Below are 14,418 nucleotides of genomic sequence, written 5' to 3' on the forward strand. Positions count from 1 at the left end.
CAGTGGCATCATAAGCTAGGTTCATGCGTAGATGATATCTCGAGTAGAACACAAAAGAGTTTGTGGGCCTTGATGTTCAATTTGCTGCCCTCCTTAGTCTTCTCTTGATTGAAGCGGCTCGGACCAACTTTACTCGTACGCTTACGGGAGACCGGTTTCATCGACTGACATGCAACTTGTTGCATCAAGATGACTAGCGGGTATCTGTTACTTCAACTTTAGTTGAATCGGATTTGACCGAGGCGGTCCTTGGAGAAGGTTAAATAGAAATTTGCATATCACCGTTTGTCGGTGAAGGATCGACACATTTGGGGCCCTCAACGGTCCCCTTTTTGCTGGTTTGGCGGGGATAGGGGTCGCGGCAAGAGCAGAACCAATAGTCAGGGCCCGGCAAGCTGTTTTTACCCAGGTTTGGGCCGCGTGGTGCATAAAAACCCTACTCCTGCATGCGTTTAGTTATCTGTTTTGGGTTACTGTAGATCTGTCCCTTTTTACAGCCTTTCAATTTGCCAAAAAGCCCCCTACTACTCACCCTCGGTCCTCCTTTTATAGGAAAAGGGGTCACTACAGTTGCTCAGTGGGTGAACGATGGGTTCACGGGTGAAAGAGTGCTGATCGACAGTTATAGTGTTACTGCCTTGTGAGAGGTGCAATAAATGTTCGACACACTTCCCTGACCTCATCAGGGGGGTTGGACACATACCCACACGTGGCAACTCCAGGGCGTTGCGCTGGCGTGCGGGCGGACGTGTGGCACATGCATCGTCGGTGGTGTGCTCGTTGATGGAGGTGTTCGCAAGTCGCGAGGGCGCCCTGGGCCAACGCCTCTCCTTGGGCCTTTCTCTTTTTCTTCGTGGCAGGATTACCTTGTCGGAGCTCTTCCTGTTCCTCTCGGCAGGGAGGCTATGGCCTGCTGAGGCCTTATCAGCCTTCCCGGCAAGGGTGGCTTGCCAGGGCTCAGTCTTTCTTCCCCGGCGGGAGGGTCCCGCCGTGGCATTGTCTATCTCCCCGGCAGGGAACTCTTGTCGGGGTCTCTTCTTCCTTCCCAACAAGAGAGTGCTTGCCGGGGCTTGCAATCTGCACTTGGTGGTTTCTGAGTCTCGCTCTCGCCCTAAGCCCCAGCGACGCGCCTTGCCGCAGCGCAGGGGCTCCCGGTGTCCACGCACAAGTCTGTGGTACTGGATACCCCAGTCTTTAGTGCACCGACAGAAGCCCCCAGGCCTCGGCCACACACGCATGCGAGGCGTTGTTGGGCCAGGCCCAAAGGGGTGCGCGGATGCGCGGGCACCGAGCGTATCAGAATCGAGCTGTTATAGGCTTTCTCTCCGCACGTCACACATTGAACACGCGAAGTGTGAGGGTGTGCGGCATGCGCGCGGTGGCTTCATTACCACCTGATAACGCCTCTACCACGTGTAGGACATGCACAGCGGCGGTCGGGCAAGTGGCGATCGTGGCCTTAAAAGTCGCGGGCGTGGATGGGCTCGCCCCTGCATGCATTGGTGCAGCAGGGCGGTTCCCTGTTCCACTCGTGACTTGAGGGCGATTGGGCGAGAACGGCGGTGGCTTCTGGAGTGAGGAGGGTGGGCCTCTGAGCTTTACCCTATAAATTAGGTGTTTGCGCGGAGGTTTTAGCCATCCATCTCACTCTCGAAGCCTTTAGTGCCTATCGCTTTGCCTTCTCTTGTTTCTTTTAGCTTTGCCGGTGGCACCCGCCCCTAACCATGGCTAGGGGACGCGGCCGGCCTCTGTCGGCCGCCAGGCGGCAAGGGGATCTGATGTTTGTTGTGTATCCCTCGCAAATGCGCCAGAAATACTTTTGCTACTGCAACAAAAGACCTTCCAACGGCGCCAGAAATAGGCACGTCGACGGGAGAATACTTGGCTTGATCTTTCTGCTGCGGCTACGCCGTACGGGACATCCTAGGCAAGTATGCAAAGGATTTCCCCCGTGGCCTTGGAGCCTTGCGTTGGTGTTCCCTGGAAGCGGAAAGGGTGATGTAGCACAGCGACGGTAAGTATTTCCCTCAGTTTGAGAACCAAGGTATCAATCCAGCGGAAGAGTATCTCAAGATCCTGCACAAACACAAAAAGCTTGCACCCAACTCTATGAAGGGGTTGTCAATCCCTTGTTGATTGTTTGCCAAGTGAGAACTGAAAGCAACAAAGTAATAAGCAAAGTAAAAGCAGAGTTGTAAAAGATGGATGTGAATAGACCCGGGGGCCGTAGTGTTTACTAGTGGCATCTCTTATGAAAGCAAGTAGACGGTGGGTGAACAAATTACTGTCGAGCAATTGATAGAACTATGCAGAGTCGTGACGATATCTATGCATTTATTATTTCTATAGGCATCACGTCCAAAACAAGTAGACCGATACTTTCTGCATCTACTACTATTACTCCACACGTCGACCGCTATCCAGCATGCATCTACTGTATTAAGTCCATCAGAACAGAGTAACGCCTTAAGCAAGATGACATGATGTAGAGGGATAATTTCAAACCAATGACAAAAACCCCATATTTTTACCCTTGATGGCAACTGCTTGATGTGTGCCTTGCTGCCCCTACTGTCACTGGGAAAGGTCACCACATGGCAGAACCCAAAACCAAGCACTTCTCCAATTGCAAGAATCATAGATCTAGTTGGCCAAACAAAACCCAAGACTCGGAGAGACTTACAAGGATATCAAATCATGCATATAAGAAATCAGCAAAGACTCAAATATATATCATAGATAATCTGATCACATGTCCACAATTCATCGGATCTCGATAAACACACCGCCAAAGAAGATTACATCGGATAGATCTCCATGAAGATCATGGAGAACTTTGTATTGAAGATCCAAGAGAGAGAAGAAGCCATCTAGCTACTAACTACAGCCCCGTAGGTCTGAAGTGAACTACTCACGAGTCATTGGAGGGGCGATGATGATGATGAAGAAGCCCTCCACCTCCAAAGTCTCCTCCGGCAGGGTGCCGGGAAGGGTCTCCTGATGAGATCTCGCGGAAACGGAAGCTTGCGGCCGCGGAAAAGTATTTTTGAGGTTCCCCTGATTTTTTGCGGAATATTTGGGAATATATAGGTGCAAGACCTAGGTCAGGGGGCGGCCAGGGAAGCCACAAGTTTGCCCACCGCCGCCTCCCCCTGGTGGCGTGGTGGGAGCTTGTGGGCTCCCTAGGGCCCACCTGGCTTGGCCCAAAGGCTCCCTCGTCTTCTTTCGTTCGGGAAAAAAACATTTCTAGGTTTTTATTCCGTTTGGACTCCGTTCCAAAATCAGATCTGAAAAGAGTCAAAAACACGGAAAAAACAGGAACTGGCACTTGGCATTGAATCAATAAGTTAGTCCCAAAAAAGATATAGAAAGGTACATAAAACATACAAAGAACACAAGATAACAACGTGAAACCATCAAAAATTATAGATACGTTTGAGACGTATCAAGATCCTGTTCGCATCAGGCCACAGCTTCAGGGGCCGCAGCCAGCGGCAGCCTCATCGACCATGGCGGGAGAGGCTCGAGGGGCCGAGGAAGCTGGGGTCGTGGCCGAGGGAGGCGGAGTGCAGCCTCGATCTCCCTCCTCGTGCCTTCTTCTCTGCGCAGTGCTGGTCCAGGAGGAACCAACCTGGGTTGCGTAGCGGGCCCTATCGCTTTTTTGTCTTCTTGAACTTCACTCCCTATGCCTATATCATCCCTCGTTAAAAGACAGAGTCTTTAGGTTAGGACAACAATGCTTTGTAAGTGGTATCAAATGTATCCAGACAAATGAATGAATAGTTGCATCCTTTATTCGACTCTCATTTTGTATGTTTATCCTGCCGCGAGCCCTTAGAGGATCGGATCCTCAGAAAACTCAACAGAGGAGGTCATCACCGGCAAGACTCCTTGTCGCACTCAGTGCAACCACTTAAATCGTCGAGCGCGACTCGACACAAAATAAGGTGCTACGTAGCCGTCCGAAATGTAGAGCGAATTCAAAACGAGATAACGGCGTTCTATGGCCGCTCAAGTCGTTGAACAGGCTCAAAACAGAGTCGGAGTGCACTGATCCTAGCAAGTACATCTGCGCACGGGGTTCTCATACAAAATTCGATACTTCAAAAGGATACAACTAGTCTACCAAGAGTATAGTAAGGAGTTTGATTTTGTACTTGTCTTGCGGGTCGCGACATTCCTAGCCGCATCGTCTGAAGGTGCTATCGAGGAGGAGTATCCATACCTCCAACAAGCTGACGTTGCCTCCAGCGGCCTTCTTGCCGACGAGGTTTTCGAAGGTGGCCTTTGATCACTCTGGAGGAAAGAGGCACGCTGGGGCGTAACGCTTTCTAATCTCTTTTGCAAGAGTTTTGCTGGTGGAGCCCCCGAGTGCATCATTTTGGTGTTACAACACTCCAAGGAGGAATGCAAGCCGGAGGGCGCATGAGGGGCGGTTCGGGGCCTCGGACGCGTCCAAGACGACCATGCAACACTCTGGAGAGGTGTGTCGGTCGGTGTAAGCGTCGGAGGCCTGGCCGAAGCCCCCCTGTCACGCCCTCAACAGCAGCGCGACCTTCCAAGTAGGTGTGTCGGCCGGGCGATGCGGAGCTCGGGGCTTCCGCTCCTTCCACCCGCGCTCGCATAGCACCTATGGAGATGCTATGAGTTCTTGTGCGGGCAGAGCAACCAGTGCTTCCTCCCACTGAGGGAAGATGCAGTGGCGAACTGTGATCGACGAGCGGCTCATCGGATCGGGGTGGCGCTGACGCCGGCCTGCTTCCGGCGATGCCCCTATCTGGCGCACCCAAGATGTCGGTGAAGGATCGACACCTTTGGGGGCCTCAACGGTCCCCTTTTTTATGGTTTGGCGGAGAGAGGGGTCGCGGCAAGAGCAGAACCAACAGTCAAGGCCCGGCAAGATCTTCTTACCCAGGTTCGGGCCGCGTGGTGTGTACAAACCCTACTCCTGCATGTGTTTAGTTATTCGTTTTGGGTTACTGAAGATCTGTCCCTTTTCGTTTTGCCAAAAAGCCGATACTACTGAGCCTCGGTCCTCCTTTTATAGGCAAAGGGATCACCACAGTGTCTCAATGGGTGAACTGTGGGTTCACATGTGAAACAGTGCCGACCGACTGTAATAGTGATACTGCCTTGTGAGAGGTGCAATAAATGCTTCGACAGACTTCCCTAACCTCGTCAGGGGCGGGGGGGGGGGGGGGGGTTGGACACATACCCACACGTGGCAACTCCGGGGCGTTGTGCTGGCGCGTGGGCGGACGCGTGGCGCATGCATCCTCGGTGGCGTGCTCGTCGGTGGAGGCATTCGCAGGTCGCGAGGGCGCCGTGGGTCGGCGCCTCTCCTCGGGCCTTTCTCTTTCTTCCCTACGGGGTTACCTTGCCAGGGCTCTTCCTGTTCCTCTCGGCATGGAGGCGATGGCCTTTCAAGGCCTTCTCAGCCTTCCCGGCAAGGGTGGCTTGCCAAGGCTCAGTCTTTCTTCCTCGACGGGAAGGTCTCGCCATGGCATTGTCTATCTCCCCGGCAGGGAACTCCTGCGGGGGTCTCTTCTTCCTTCCCAACAAGCGAGTGCTTGCCGGGGCTTGGAATCTGCACTTGGTGGTTTCTGAGTCTCGCTTTCGCCCTAAGCCCCAGCGATGCGCCTTGCCGCTGCGGAGGGGCTACCGGTGTCCGCGCACAAGTCTGGGGTACTGGAGACCCCAACATTTAGTGCACCGACACCGTTGTGGCTTTGCGTAAGTAAGATGCGATCATACTAGATACCCATAGCAGCCACTTAAAACATGCAACAGCAAATTAGAGGACGTCTAACTTGTTTTTGCAGGGTATGCATGTGATGTGATATGGCCAAACACATGATATGATATATTGGATGTATGAGATGATCATGTTGTAATAGTTAAATATCGACTTGCACGTCGATGCTACGACAACCGGCAGGAGCCATAGGGTTATCTTTAAACTAACGTTTGTACTTGCAGATGCTTTTACTATATCGCTAGGTTGTAGCTTTAGTAGTAATAACATAGATAGCGCGACAACCTCGATGGCAGCACGATGATGGGGATCATGATGATGGATATCATGGTGTGGAGCCGGTGACGATGGAGATCATGTCGGTGCTTTGGTGATGGAGATCAAGTAGCACAAGTTCATGGCCATATCATGTCACTTATTATTTGCATGTGATGTTAGTCCTTTTATGCACCTTACTTTGCTTAGAACGACGGTAGCATTATAAGGTGATCCCTCACTAAAATTTCAAGATAAAATTGTGTTCTCCCCGACTGTGCACCGTTGCGACAGTTCGTCGTTTCGAGACACCACGTGATGATCGGGTGTGATAGACTCAACTTTCACATACAACGGGTGCAAAACAGTTGCACACGCAGAACACTCGGGTTAAACTTGATGAGCCTAGCATGTACATACATGGCCTCGGAATACAAGAGACCGAAAGGTCGAGCATGAATCATATAGTTGATGTGATCAACATGGAGATGTTCACCACTGAAACTATACTCAACTCACGTGACGATCGGACTTGAGTTAGTGGATTTGGATCATGCGCCACTCGATTGACTAGAGGGATGTCTATTTGAGTCAGAGTTATTAGTAATATGATTAGCTATACTCAATTATCATGAACGTAGTCCAAAGGTCTTTGCAAATTATGTTGTAACTTGCTTTGTAGCTCTACTGTTTTTTGATATGTTCCTAGAGAAAATTTAGTTGAAAGTTGATAATAGAAATTATGCGGAATGGGTCCATAAACTGAGGATTGTCCTCATTGCTACGCAGAAGTCTTATGTCCTTAATGCACCTCTCGGTGTGTTGAACCTCGAGCGTCGTCTTTGGATGTTGCGAACAGCTGACATACACGTTTTTTATGACTACGTGATAGTTCAGTGCGTAATGCTTAACGGCTTGGAATTGAGGTGCCAGAGACGTTTTGAACGTCACGGAACATATGAGATGTTCCAAGAGATGAAATTGGGATTTCATGCTCATGCCCTTGTTGAGAGGTATGAGACCTTCGACGAGATTTTTTTCTATAATGTAAGGGAGAAAAGCTCAATCGTTGAACATGTGCTCAGATTGTCTTAATGCTACAATCGCTTGAATTGAGTGGGAGTTAATCTTCCAGATGAGATAGTGATGGTTCTCCAAAGTCAATGCCACCAAGCTACTAGAGCTTCGTGATGAACTATAACATATCAGGGATAGACATGATGATCCTTGAGCTATTCGCGATGTTTGACTCCGCAAAAGTAGAAATCAAAAGGAGCATCAATCGTTGATGGTTAGTAAAACCACTAGTTTCAAGAAGGGAAAGAAGGGATACTTCATGAAACGGCAAACCAGTTGCTGCTCTCGTGAAGAGACCCAAGGTTGAACCCAAACCCGAGACTAAGTGCTTCTGTAATGAGGGGAACAATCACTGAAGAGGAACTACCCTAGATACTTGGTAGATGAGAAGGCTGGCAAAGTCGACAGAGGTATATTGAATATACATGATATTGATGTGTACTTTACTAGTACTCCTAGTAGCACGAGGGTATTAGATACCGGTTCGGTTGCTAAGTGTTAGTAACTCGAAATAAAAGCTACGGAATAAATGGAGACTAGCTAAAAGCGAGGTGACGATATGTGTTGGAGGTGTTTCCAAGGTTGATGTGATCAAACATCGCATGCTCCCTCTACCATCAGGATTAGTGTTGAACCTAAATAATTGTTATTTGGTGTTTGCGTTGAGCATGAACATGATTAGATCTTGTTTATTGCAATACGATTATTCATTTAAAGAGAATAATGGTTATTCTATTGGCTTTAATAAATACCTTCAATGCTATAGTGAATCGCGATCGTAGTGGTACACATGTTCATAGAATTGATGCCAAAACATACAAAGTAGTAATGATAGTACCACTTACTTGTGGCACTGCCGCTTGAGTTATATTGGTATAAAATGCATGAAGGAGCTCCATGCTGATGGATCTTTGTACTCACTCATTTTTGAACGTTTGAGACATGCAAACCATGCCTATTGGTATAAATGCATGAAGAAAGTCCATGCAGATGGATCGTTTGGACTCACTTGATTTTGAATCACTTGAGGCATGCAAATCATACCACATGGGCAAGATGACTGAAGGCCTTATTTTTCCAATGAGATGGAACAAGAAAGTAACTTGTTGGAAGTAATACATTTGGATGTGTGCAGGCCAATGAGTGCTGAGGCACGCAGTGGATATCGTTATGTTCTTACTTCATTGATGATTTGAGTAGATACAAGAATATTTGCTTAATGAATCACAAGTCTGAAATATTGAAAAGTTCAAGATATTTTAGTGTGAAGATCGTCGTGACAAGAGGATAAAATTTCTACAATATGATCATAGAGATGAATATATGAGTTGCGAGTTTGTTACACAATTAACACAATGTGAAAGTTGCTTCACATCTCATGCCGCCTGGAACACCATAGTGTGATGGTGTGTCCGAAAGTCATAAACGCGCCCTGTTGGATATGGTGCATACTATGATGTCTCTTAACAAATTACCACTATCATTTATGGGTTAGGCATTAGAGACAACTGCATTCACTTTAAATAGGGCACCACGTAATTCCATTGAGATGACAACGTATGAACTATGGTTTTGAGAAACCTAAGTTGTCGTTTCTTAAAAGTTTGGGGCTACGACGCTTATGTGAAAAAGTTTCAGTACGATAAGCTCGAACCCAAAGCGGATAAATGCATCTTCATAGGATACCCAAAACAGTTGGGTACATCTCCTATCTTAGATCCGGAAGCAAAGTGTTTGTTTCTAGAAACGGGTCCTTTCTCGAGGAAAAGTTTATCTCAAAGGAATTGAGTGGGAGGATGGTGGAAACTTGATGAGGTTATTGAACCATCACTCCAACCAGTGTGTAGCAGGGCGCGAGAAGTTGTTCCTGTGGCGCCTACACCAATTGAAGTGGAAGCTAATGATAGTGATCATCAAACTTTGGATCAAGTTACTACAAACCTCATAGGTCGACACGGTCATGTACTACTGCAGACTGGTACGGTAACCCTGTCTTGGAGGTCATGTTGTTGGACAACAATGAACCTACGAGCTATGGAGAAGCGATGGTGGGCCCAGATTCCATCAAATGGTTGGAGGCCATGAAATCCGAGAGAGGATCCATGTATGAAAACAAATAGTAGACTTTGGAAGAACTACTTGATGGTCGTAAGACTATTAAGTACAGATGGATCTTTAAAAGGAAGACATACGATGATGGTGAAAACTCACCATTAGGAAAAGCATGACTTGTCGCAAAGATGTTTCCGACAAGTTCAAAGAGTTGACTATGATGAGACTTTGTCACTCGTAGCGATGCTAAAGGTCTGTTAGAATTATGTTAGAAGTTCATGCATTATTTATGAAATATTGCACATAGGATGTCAAAACATTGTTTCCTCGACGGTTTCCTTGAGGAAAGGTTGTATGTGATACAACCAGAAGGTTTTGTCGATCCTAAGGATGCTAACAAGAATGCAAGCTCCAGCGATCCTTCTATGGACTAGTGCAAGCATCTCGGAGTTGGAATATACGCTTTGATGACATGATGAAAGCTTTTGGGTTTATACAAGGTTTATGAGAAACTTGTATTTCCAAAGAAGTTAGCGAGAGCACTATAGAATTTCTGATAAGTATATGTGGTTGACATATTATTGACCGGAAGTAATGTAGAATTTCTGGTAAGCATAAAGGGTTGTTTGAAAGGAGTTTTTCAAAGGAAAACCTGGATAGAGCTACTTGAACATTGAGTATCAAGATCTATAGAGATAGATCAAAACGCTTAATAGAACATTCAATCAAATACATGCCTTGACAAGTTCTTGAAGGAGTTCAAAATAGATCAGCAAAGAAGGAGTTCTTGGGTGTGTTATAATGTGTAAATTTGAGTAAGTCTCAAAGCCCGACAACGGAAGACGAAAGAAAAAGGACGAAGGTCATCCCCTATGCCTTAGCCGTAGGCTCTAAAGTATGCCATCCTGTGTACCGCACGTGATGTGTGCCTTGCCATGCATATGTCAAGGGGTACAAAGAGTGATCCAAGATAGAATCGCAGAACAACGGTCAAACTTATCCTTAGTAAATAGTGGACTAAGGAATTTTTCTCAATTATGGAGGTTATTAAAGAGTTCGTCGTAAAGAGCTACGTGGATGCTAGATTTGACACTAATCCGAACAACTATGAGTAGTAAGCCGGATTCATATAGTGGAGAAGTCATTTGGAATAGTTCCAAATGGCGCGTGGTAGCAGCATATATAGGATGACATAGAGATTTGTAAAACACACACATATCTAAAAGGTTCACACCCGTTGACTAAAAACCTCTCTCACAAGCAAGACAAGATCGAACCACATAACTGTATGGGTGTTACAATCATTGCAATCACATAGTGATGTGAACTAGATTATTGACACTAGTGCAAGTGGGAGACTGTTGGAAATATGCCCTAGAGGCAATAATAAATTAGTTATTATTATATTTCCTTGTTCATGATAATCATTTATTATCCATGCTAGTATTTTATTGATTGGAAACTCAAATACATGTGTGGATACATAGACAACACACTATCCCTAGTGAGCCTCTAGTTGACTAGCTCATTGATCAAAGATGGTCAAGGTTTCCTGGCCATAGGCAAGTGTTGTCGCTTCATAACGGGATCACATCATTAGGATAATGATGTGATGGACAAGAACCAAACTATAAACGTAGTATCTGATCGTGTCAGTTTATTGTTACTCTTTTCTGCATGTCAATGTATTTGTTCCTATGACCATGAGGTCATGCAACCCCCAGACACCAGAAGAATACCTTGTGTGTATCAAACGTTGCAACGTTACTGGATGACTATAAAGGTGCTCTATAGGTATCTCCAAAGGTGTCTGTTGGGTTGGCATGGATCAAGACTGGGATTTGTCACTCCGTGTGATGGAGAGGTATCTCGGGGCCCACTCGGTAATACAACATCACAACAAGCCTTGCAAGTAATATGACTAAGGAGTTAGTTACAGGATCTTGTATTTCGGAACGAGTAAAGAGACTTGCCGGTAACGAGATTGAACTAGGTATGGATACACCGACGATCGAATCTCGGGCAAGTAACATACCAAAGGACAAAAGGAACAACATACGGGATTAACTGAATCCTTGACATAGAGGGTCAACCGATAGAGATCTTCGTAGAATATGTAGGAGCCAATATGGACATTGATACGGCCCAAACGTATCTATAATTTCTGCTTGTTCCATGATATTTTGGGTGACATTGTTATATGTTTTGCTACACTTTTATATCATTTTACACATATTTGGACTAACCTACTAACTCAGTTGTCGGCGATGCGAGGTCGACACCTATGGGAATCAACGAGAAACCCTTGTGATCATACGGCGGGGAGAGGTGACGTGAAGAGCAGAGCTAACAATCAGCACCCGACAAGCCTTTTTTCCTAGGTTCGGGCCGCTTACGCATAAAACCCTATGTCCCGCTTGTCTGGTTGTATTAAGCGTTTTGTTGTTGATTGTTACAGTGGCTGTTGATAACCGTCTTATGGGCCAATGTCCGAAGAGTCTAACCCCTTTGAAATGAGCTAAGGGCCTCCTTTTATAGGCAAAGGGGTCACCTACAATGTCGGTGGTAGGTTCATGAGGAGTCACAATGAACCTAGGGCGGTGCTTATCCATCTACCGCTGTCAGGTGCATTTAATGCATGTCTTGTCCTTGTCAGCGATGTGCTGGTGAAGACATGTATCCAGGTGTTTCGACACCTGGATGCTACGCTGGCACATGCGGAATGCGCTGGCACTTGGGGGGCGGTGGCACTGTGGCAAGGGCGGCTGCCCACCAATGGCCAGGCCCGTCATCCCGGCAAGGACCTTGCCGGGGCCTTGAGTCTCCGTCCCGGCAAGGGAGCTTGCCGGGGGCTTCAGTCGTCATCTCGGCAAGGGAGCTTGCTGGGGTCTTGTATTTGATGAGTTCATCACGCCCACCGAATGGGCGCGGCCTTGGTCATCTTCCCGGCAAGGCAGGCTTGCCGAGGCCTTGATAAGCTTGGGGGTTGCATCTTGACTCGGTCCTGCCATGCCCTGCCGGCACGGGCTCTTTGCGCTCGTGCACAAGTCTGGGGCACTAAGGACCCCAGTCTTTAGTGCACCAACATCAGTGCACCCAGTGCTAGTTTCTGTGTGCTGATGTCTATTTTCTAGGGGTTTCACCCAATTTTTTGAAGCCCGAAAAATTCCAGAAAATATATATCAAAAATCAGTGAAACAGAAGCTTCCGGATCACCGAAGATGGCCCAGAGGGGGGCCACGAGCCTCCCAGGCGGCCTGCTGGCGCGGCCAGGCCCTAGGTCGCGCCAGGAGGTCGCCTGGGTGGGTCCCACGTCCTCTCGTTCCCTCATTTAGCCTATATTTAGAGTCTTGAAAGGAAACCCTTGCAGACTTTCTGGAATCGTGAATTTCTCCATCGTTCCGCTGCAGCAGCGCTTCCGAGATTAGGAGCGTCTAGAAACATCTTCCCGGCACCCTGCAGGAGGAAGGATTGACCACTGGGAGCTTCTCCACCACCATGGACGTTTGCCGGACGTTCCGTGAGAAGTCCTCTTTGGACCATGAGTCCATGACCAGTACCTATGTGATGTCTTCTCTCCAATCTTCTGCTTCAATGGTTAGTCCTTGTGAGCTGCCCTACATGATCAAGGCATCTATGTAATTCTCTTGCTATTGCTATGCTCGGTTTGTTTGGATCCGATGGATTATGTGTTGGAATTATGCCCTAGAGGCAATAATAAATGTATAGTTATTATTATAATTCCTGTATCAAGATAATAGTTTATTATCCATGCTATAATTGTATTGAATGAAGACTCATTTACATGTGTGGATACATAGAAAAAACACCGTCCCTAGCATGCCTCTAGTTGCTAGCCAGTTGATCAATGATAGTCAGTGTCTTCTGATTATGAACAAGGTGTTGTTGCTTGATAACTGGATCACGTCATTGGGAGAATCACGTGATGGACTAGACCCAAACTAATAGACGTAGCATGTTGATCGTGTCATTTTGTTGCTACTGTTTTTCTGCGTGTCAAGTATTTATTCCTATGACCATGAGATCATATAACTCACTGACACCGGAGGAATGCTTTGTGTGTATCAAACGTCGCAACGTAACTGGGTGACTATAAAGATGCTCTACAGGTATCTCTGAAGGTGTTAGTTGAGTTAGTATGGATCAAGACTGGGATTTGTCACTCCGTGTGACGGAGAGGTATCTCGGGGCCCACTTGGTAATACAATATCACACACAAGCCTTGCAAGCAATGTAACTTAGTGTAATTTGCGGGATCTTGTATTACGGAACGAGTAAAGAGACTTGCCGGTAAACGAGATTGAAATAGGTATGTGGATACTGACGATCGAATCTCGGGCAAGTAACATACCGAAGGACAAAGGGAATGACATACGGGATTATACGAATCCTTGGCAGTGAGGTTCAAACGATAAGATCTTCGTAGAATATGTAGGATCCAATATGGGCATCCAGGTCCCGCTATTGGATATTGACCGAGGAGTCTCTCGGGTCATGTCTACATAGTTCTCGAACCCGCAGGGTCTGCACACTTAAGGTTCGACGTTGTTTTATGCGTATTTGAGTTATCTGGTTGGTTACCGAATGTTGTTCGGAGTCCCGGATGAGATCACGGACGTCACGAGGGTTTCCGGAATGGTCCGGAAACGAAGATTGGTATATAGGATAACCTCATTTGATTACCGGAAGGTTTTCGGAGTTACCGGGAATGTACCGGGAATGACGAATGGGTTCCGGGAGTTCACCGGGGGGGGGGGCAACCCACCCCGGGGAAGCCCATAGGCTTTGGGGAGACACACCAGCCCTTAGTGGGCTGGTGGGACAGCCCCAAAGGGGCCTATGCGCCAAGGATAAGAAATCAAAGGAAAAGAAAAAAAAAGGAGGGAGGAGGTGGGAAGGGAGGAGGACTCCCTCCCACCAAACCTAGTCCAACTCGGTTTGGGGGGGGGGGAGAGTCCTCCCCCTTGGCTCGGCCGACCCCTTGAGGGTCCTTGGACCCCAAGGCAAGGCCCCCCTCCCTCCCACCTATATATACGGAGGTTTTAGGGCTGATTTGAGACGACTTTCCCACGGCAGCCCGACCACATACCTCCACGGTTTTTCCTCTAGATCGCGTTTCTGCGGAGCTCGGGCGGAGCCCTGCTGAGACAAGGTCATCACCAACCTCCGGAGCGCCGTCACGCTGCCGGAGAACTCTTCTACCTCTCCGTCTCTCTTGCTGGATCAAGAAGGCCGAGATCATCGTCGAGCTGTACGTG

This window comes from Hordeum vulgare, chromosome 6H, assembly GCF_904849725.1.
Source record: "Hordeum vulgare subsp. vulgare chromosome 6H, MorexV3_pseudomolecules_assembly, whole genome shotgun sequence".
NCBI classification, from domain to species: domain Eukaryota; kingdom Viridiplantae; phylum Streptophyta; class Magnoliopsida; order Poales; family Poaceae; genus Hordeum; species Hordeum vulgare.